Below are 8808 nucleotides of genomic sequence, written 5' to 3' on the forward strand. Positions count from 1 at the left end.
TTATATATATATATATATATATATATATATATATATATATATACACATATATATATGTAAAAGAGAGAGAGCAGACACAGGGTGAGTTGAAGATGAAGGGAAGATATCTAAAAGAAATAAAATGAAATTAAGGGATGAGAGAGCTACATACTGAGAGAGGGAGATAGGGAGAGATAGAATGGGGTGGATTATTTCGCATAAAGGTGGCAAGAGGAAGCAGTTCTGTGGGAGGAGGGGAGAGGACAGGTGAGGGGGGAATGAGTGAACCTTGCTCTCATCAGATCTGGCCTGAGGGGGAATACCATACATACTCAGTTGGGTATCTTACCCCACAGGAAAGAAGAGGGAGGAAGATAAAAAAAAAATAAAAGGGGGGGATGATGGAGGGGAGGGCAGATGGGGGTGGAGGTAATCAAAACAAACACTTTGGAAAGGGGGCAGGGTCAAGGGAGAAAATTCAATAAAGCGGCATGGGTTGGGAAGGAGCAAAATGTAGTTAGCCTTTCACAACATGAGTATTGTGGAAGGGTTATACATAATGATACATGTGTGGCCTAGGTTGAATTGCTCAACTTCTTAGGGAGGGTGGGTAGGAAGGGAAGAGGGGAGAGAATTTGGAACTCAAAGTTTTAAAATCAGATGTTCAAAAACAAAAAAAGTTTTTGCATGCAACTAAAAAATAAGATACACAGGCAATGGGGCTTAGAAATTTATCTTGCCCTACAAGAAAGGAAGGGAAAAGGGGATGAGAGGGGAGGGGAGGTGATAGAGGGGAGGGCTGACTGGGGAATAGGGCAACCAGAATATAAGCCATCTTGGAGTGGGGGGGAGGGTAGAAATGGGGAGAAAATTTGTAATTCAAACTGTTGTGAAAATCAATGCTGAAAACCAAATATGTTAAATAAATAAATTTAAATTTTAAAAAAAAATTACAGGCTTACTAACCAAGTCTAAATTTATCTATTAGAAAATAAGTTAAAACTCATCATTGAAAATTTAAATTTAAAATTTAAACTCAGAATAAAAATTCACATTTCTATATTGATTTACAAAGCACTTCACCTTTGTGATCATCTTTAAGTCTCAACAACAAGTCTATTGATGCAGTCATGGCCATCATACAGATAATGATTGAGAATTAGAGAGATGAAGAGACTTGACCAAAATCACATTGACAGCATTGACAGCCAAGAAATGGTAATCACAGAATTCAAACTCAGACCTTCTAACACAAAGTTCAGGTACTTTTTTAACCATACTGCATTAAATGAAATAAGATGGTCCCTATGCTCAAACTAATATTTCTTCTAAATCAGAGGTGGGGAACCTGCAGCCTTGAGGCCACATGTGGACTTGAGACCACAGGTTCTCCACCCCTATTCTAGATTTTTGATCAACTAAAAGAGCCTAGAGGAATATATTAACTGAATATATCTAAAATATTTATCTAAACTAATTAAGCTTACTTGCTTTTAGCAAAGAAATCAATGTCCTCCCCTTTAAAATGGTTCTGTATATGGGATTTAAAAGATATGGGTTACCAAAAACAAAAAAAGTCATATGAATAATTTGTAAGTTGCACTCCTCACCCTAACCCCTGTTCCCCTCCTGCCAAATTTGCTTTTCTGGCCAACATGCTGTGGTTTTTTAATGACAAGTGATACTGTGAGACAGAAGGTATTCTGCAATATTTTTTTTTTCTTTTTTACCTTCTAAGGTATGAAGTAGTGATGAGAATACTGGAGTGAAAGTCAGGAGATTTGTATTCAAAAACCTGTTTCTGTCATAAACTTTCTGTCATGAATTTTTGTCATAAACATATGAATGTTACCTTGGACAAATCACTACTATCTGAGCCTTACCTTCCTTCTCTATAAAATAAGGGGGTTGCACTAGGTGCTTTCTGAGGTCTTTTATAACTCCTAGGTTCTATGTTCTTCATTCTTAGCTGCCCTGAATAATCATGGGTCTCAGTGAGAAGATTGGTATGGGCCCCATTCAGTCCACAGAGGACCATCTATTCGGACACTCTTACTTCCATTTGAACCTTGTACGGGATTTAGTCCATGCCTTTTTCCATTATTACTCAAATGAGATTAGCCCAAAAATCCACACAAAAATCTTAAATGGATGAACAATGTCCATTTTCTAACCTAGAACATTCAATTTTATGGCTAACCCATTGAGTTACAGTATTAACTATGTAGATCTATGGTGGGAATGTTGGATGGACGATGAGTTGGGCCCAAAATTGAAGAGAATTAGATTTGACAAATTTACTGAAGTGAATTTCAGCCAGGAAGCTTTACCATGTTTCCAATGATCTCAAACTATTCTTTGGTAAAAAACAAAACAAAACAAAACAAAACAAAACAAAACAAAACAAAACAAAACAAAAATAACCCACCCGTATTTGAACTTAGGTAGATAAGTCTTCCTGACTCCAGGACTGGCACTCTATCCACTGTGCAACCCAGCTGCCCAAAGCAGAATTACAGCAATTTTATGAGTTATAGTCTTAAAATTACCCAAGATGTCACCCTCCTGATGTCATTGGTCCTCTTTGAGAGCAACGGATGAACAACAACAATTGTCTAGGCTGCAGAAATTAAGTGACTTACCCAATGTCACATAGCCAGTGTGGATCAGAGACAGGACTTGAACCTAGGTCTAGCTGACTTCAAGGCTACCTTTCTCTTATCTAAAAAAGCAGAATCTAATTTCCAATAAATTGTGTATCACAAAATGACCATTGCATTAATTCTGTGTATCTTGTAAAGAGATTAGTGAGCTGGAAATATTGTCTGCCTTGAAATGAATATCAGTTGGGTGACTCTTTCTCCTCAACTGACACAAGCAAGCGTTGCCAGATAGTAATAATGCCAATGATAATAATGTCTTGTATTTATTTCTATGGATCCATTCTTCAGGGTAGGCTATTAACAAACACCAGAACCACTCAGCAGACAGGGACATGTAGAGAGGCCCAGGGGAGAAGCAAGAGGGGCTTATCTCACCTTTATATTATTTCTGGGAAACCACTCTATACTGATATGTTTACTATCTTTGCTCCCTACATGATGCTGTTACCCTCTCTTTGGCAGAATTGGAGATTTTGACAGCTGGAAGGGATCTCAGCATCCATCTAGTACAATATATGCACAAAATGGAAATTTCATTATATTTGGTAAATTTAGATTGCTTAGAAATCTCTAATGAGGGGGAACCCATCACTTCTCAGGGCACTCATTACACTTTCGGACAAATTTCAGGAGAAGTAATGTGGACAGCTGCCTGGATTTCAGTGTCTGAAGATCTGAAGATCTGTGTCTCTTCAGACCAGGTGTATGAAATACAAGACTTAGAATCACCAGATTATGGAAGGTCAGTTTTAAGGGACCTTGAAGGTCATTTAGGCTAACCACTATTCAAAGTACAAATCCCTTCAACAGTATATAACCTACCTGGCATACAGCTACTATTTGAAAATATCTACAGATGAGTAAGTTTCCTATTACCTGAAGCAGTTAATTTTTTTTTTTCTGAATAGCTCTGTTCAGAAAATTTTCCTTATTTAGCCAAGGCTTTCTTTTTGAAATTTAATAATAATAGCAGCTCTCATTTATATAAAAATGTTTTGGGGGCAGAGCCAAGATGGCAGCTGGAAAGCAGGGATGTGCCTAAAGCTCTCCTCCAGGACCCACCAAACATCTATAAAAATGGCTCTGAACCAATTCTAGAACTGCAGAACCCCCAAAATAGCAGAGGGAAGCAGGGCTCCAGCCCAGCACCCTGAATCAGTGAGCTGTGGCAGTTACCAGACTTCTCAACCCACAAACACCAAAGACAACAGAGAAGGTTAGTGGGAAAAAAACTGCGGAGACAGAATGAAAGGAGTTCATGGTTCGGCCACCACCCTGGGGGCAGTGGAGGTGGTGCAGCTACAGAACTACAGCTGCAGTTGCTTCCTGCCCCTGGCCCACCTGGTGGGAGGAATTAAGTGGTGGATCAGAGTGGGAGTGCAGATCTGAGTCATGGTCCAGGTTGGCGGTTCTTGGGGGAGAAGGAGTGCTGGTGTGGCAGAGCTTACTGTGTAGAAATAGCTCTGAAAACAACAGCGCAGCCCCTCAAGCTTGGGACAAAGTACCCTCTGCTCTACAAGCAGTCGTACCCCAATGAAAACTCAAGGGTCAAGTAGTTGGCTGGGAACACGAACAGGCAGTGAAAATGGACTCAGATTCAGACTCAGACTTTGGAATCTTTCTTTGGTGACAAAGAAGACCAAAGCATACAGCCAGAAGAAGTCAACAAAGTCAAAGAGCCTACATCAAAAGCCTCCAAGAAAAACATGGACTGGTCTCAGGCTATGGAAGAGCTCAAAAAGGATTTGGAAAAGCAAGTTAGAGAAGTAGAAGAAAAATTGGGAAGAGAAATGAGAGTGATGTGAGAAAAACATGAAAAACAGTTCAATGACTTGCTAAAAGAGACCACCAAAAATACTGAAGAAAACAACACCTTAAAAAATAGACTAACTCAAATGGCAAAAGAGCTCCAAAAAGCCAATGAGGAGAAGAATGCCTTGAAAGGCAGAATTAGCCAAAAGGAAAAGGAGGTCCAAAAGACCACTGAAGAAAATACTACCTTAAAAATTAGATTGGAGCAAGTGGAAGCTAGTGACTTAATGAGAAATCAAGATATTATAAAACAGAACCAAAGGAATGAAAAAACTAGAAGATGATGCAAACTATCTCATTGGAAAAAACACTCACCTGGAAAATAGATCCAGGATAGATCATTTAAAAATTATTATACTACCTGAAAGCCATGATCAAAAAAAGAGCCTAGATATCATCTTTCAAGAAATTATGAAGGAAAACTGCCCTGATATTCTAGAGCCAGATGGTAAAACAAAAGTCGAAAGAATCCACCTCCTGAAAAAGATCCCAAAAAGAAAACTCCTATGAACATTGTTGCCAAATTCCAGAGCTCCCAGGTCAAGAAGAAAATATTGCAAGCATCCAGAAAAAAAAACATTTGAGTATTGTGGAAACACAATCAGGATAATACAAGATCTAGCAGCTTCTACATTAAGGGATCGAAGGGCTTGGAATATGATATTCCAGAGGTCAATAGAGCTAGGATTAAAACCAAGAATCACCTACCAAGCAAAACTGAGTATAATGCTCCAAGGCAAAATACAGATTTTCAATAAAATAGAGGGCTTTCAAGCTTTCTCAGTGGAAAGACCAGAGCTGAATAGAAAATTTGACTTTCAAACACAAGAATCAAGAGAAGCATGAAAAGGTAATCAAGAAACGGAAATTGCAAGGGACTTACTAAAGTTGATCTGTTTTGTTTACATTCCTACATGGAAAGATGATGTGTGTAATTCATGAGACCTCAGTATTAGGGTAGCTGAAGGGAATATACATATATATATGTAAAATATATATATATATATATATACATATATATATTATATGTATGTGTATAGACAGAAGGCACAGGGTGAGTTGAATGTGAAGGGATGATATCTAAAAAAAATAAAATCAAATTAAGGGATGAGAGAGGAATATATTGAGAGAGGGAGAAAGGGAGAGATAGAATGGGGTAAATTAGCTCACATAAAAGTGGCAAGAAAAAGCAGTTAATTGGAAGGGAAGAGGGGGCAGGTGAGGGGGAATGAGTGAATCTTGCTCTCATCAGATTTGACCTGAGGAGGGAATACCATACACACTCAATTGGGCATCTTACCCCACAGGAAAGAAGGAGGAAGGAGATAAAAAGGGGGGATGATAGAAGGGAGGGCAGATAGAGGGAGGAGGTAATCAAAAGCAAACACTTTCCAAAAGGGACAGGGTCTAGGGAGAAAATTGAACAAAGTGGGTTAGGATAGGAAGGAGCAAAATATAGTTAGTCTTTCACAACATGAGCATTGTGGAAGGGTTTTACGTAACGATACACATGTTGCCTATGTTGAATTGTTTCCCTTATTAGGAAGGGTGGGTGGGGAGGGAAGAGTGGAGAGAATTTGGAACTCAAAGTTTTAAAAGCAGATGTTCATAAAAAAAAGTTTTTGCATGCAACTAGAAAATAAGATACACAGACAATGGGGCGTAGAAATTTATCTTGCCCTACAAGAAAGGAAGGGAAAAGGGGATGAGAGGGGAGGGGGGTTACAGAAGGGAGGGCTGACTGGGGAACAGGGCAATCAGAATATATGCCATCTTGGAGTGGGTGGGAGGGTAGAAATGGGGAGAAAATTTGTAATTCAAACTCTTGTGAAAATCAAGCCTGAAAACTAAAAATATTAAATAAATAAAAAATGTTTTTCTTAAGACAATTTCATGCAATAAGTACTAAAAATAGTGTTATCCCTTCTCCTGCCTTTGGTTTATTCATCTGTAAACATGAGTTGAGTTAGATTAGATAGTATCTCTCTTTTCACTATAACATTCTATGCTCTATTTCATAAGGTTCCTCCTAGTTCTGACATTTTTGACCTCTTACGTTCTAAGATCTCTTCTAACTCTAACATTCAAAGCTCTAAGATTCTTTGATATTCTATGTTTCAGGTCCCTTCCAGCTCCAACAACCTTTTATGCTCAAAGGACCCTCCCAGCCTTGATATTACATCCTTCAATACATTAAGGATGTATGATTCAGGCACCACGAATAATACTTTTCCAGACACAGATAAAAACAGTTCTGTGATTTTATTGATGACCTCTGAGAATTGCTGTTCCTGAAAAAAAAGTTATCATCTTGGTGGTGATAAGTCTTCCCTGTTTAGCTAGGCTGTTCTTAAATCAGGTTCTTATAACCAGGCCCATTCTCGAAGTATTTTTAGCTTGGTAGGATGTTTCAGAGCTTGGCGTCAGAACCCATGGTCACCTTCGTGACATGATGAGGGACCAATACAAACTTTGGTGAAGGGAATCTGCCTAAATACAGATAAGGAGAAAAATCTGGCTGATCATTTTAGTTGGAAATGTCCCCCCTTCTTTTGCTAGATGTGATATATTCACTCATTCATTCATTTGCTCACTCACTCATTCAACAAACATTTACTCATTGCCTACAACAGACTAGGCCCTGTACTTAGTGCTGTAAAGATTCCACTCGAGAAACTTCTAGCTTAAGAGAACAGAAAATACACATACAAAAATAACAATATAAGGTATGATGTGGGGAGCATACAAGAAGGGTCTGTAACAAGTGCAATGAGTCTTCAGAAGAAGAAGAAGACCTTATTTTTCTATGATGTGATTGGTGAAGCCTTCATGGAGGAAGTAGCTTCTGCACTAAACCTCAAAGGATGAGTAAGATATCAACATGGAAACAAGTAGGGGTGAAGAAGGGGCAGTCCAGATGGAGGAGAAAAGATGACAGATGTGTAGAATTGGGAATTTTTAAAAAGATGATGAATGGTTCCATTTGTTTAGAGCTTAAGAAAGGTGAAGCAGGGGAGTGGAGGATATGTTTTCAAAGGTAAATTAGGGTTGGGAGTTTGGATGTTAGTATGCCATATGGAATCAATGAAGAATTTTCATTCATTCATCATTTAGCAAACATTTGTTAATTGCCTGTTGTATACAAAGTACCATGGTGAGTGCTGAGGAAGATGGAAAGTTTATATAAAAAAAGTCCTTGCCTTTATGGAACTCACAGACAAGCAGGGGGCTAATGCAGAAACACAATTAAGTATAACATACAACGCTGCTCCCAGGCAGGTGTTCCCAACACTAGGAGGCACTTGTATGGTAGAACAGTCCTTGGCCTTTGAGTCAAGAAAGACACAGGTTCAAGTCTCACCTTCTGCATTTATTCTACATGCGGTCATAAGCAAGTTGTATAATTTCCCTGAGTTTCATTTCTTTCATCTATAAAATGAGATAATATAAATAAATATAAATAATGAGATAATCAGAGGCATGCTGCAGCCAGCTTAAATTGGTACACAAGTTGATTGTTAAAATTTTAATATGGACTTTTGTACCTCAGAAATACCAACACTACTAATCAGAACTTAGTTTATTGTCTTGTAGATTGTCTAAATGTGAAGTGATGGAGAAAATATTAATAACACAGATTAAAATTAAAAACATATCATGCATATGTCTTTTTCTGGAAATCCAACTGTTAATGTGGTTTGTACTTCGTTCTTGAAGAGAACCATGACATCCAGAAGATGATGCCATGATTTGTAAGTGAATGGGATTTAAGTGAGGAAGGGCTGTGCAAAGTCACCAGCCTCACTTTCTCCTCTGGAACCATCTGGGTCCAGTGGCCAGATATAGATCAGGACAAGTGGAGATGGCCCAGCAGATCCAGTTCTTCAACATTTACAAGCATACTCCTTGTGGTAATAATACCTACAGTAACTACTTTACATGAGTAATTGTAAAAATTGAATGGTATCTGGTATATAAAGCTCTTTGTAAGGTTCAAGGTACCATATAAATGCCTGCTATCATTCAATGTATTAGAGAGGTGAAAAACAAGGTATGATGTAAAGTCTAAGGGAAAGCATCTGTGGACATCAAGTAAAGCTGCATGGAGAAGTGAGCATTTGAATTGAGCTCCAAGGGAAGTGTGATGTTTAAAAAGGTTCAAGAAACATCATTTCTGGGTAATTTAATCATTTTATTAATAATGCCAGCATGTTTATTAATATCTGGCCATCTCTCTCTTACACCAAAGACAATCATGGGGGTGGGCTCACGGCTTATATGCCCATTGGAAGAGAAGTGTTCTAAGGGTAGCAATCAACTCTGATTGATTAACAATTAATGAGAGAAAGAATAT

Source organism: Trichosurus vulpecula, chromosome 6, assembly GCF_011100635.1.
Source record: "Trichosurus vulpecula isolate mTriVul1 chromosome 6, mTriVul1.pri, whole genome shotgun sequence".
Classification (NCBI taxonomy): Eukaryota; Metazoa; Chordata; class Mammalia; order Diprotodontia; family Phalangeridae; genus Trichosurus; species Trichosurus vulpecula.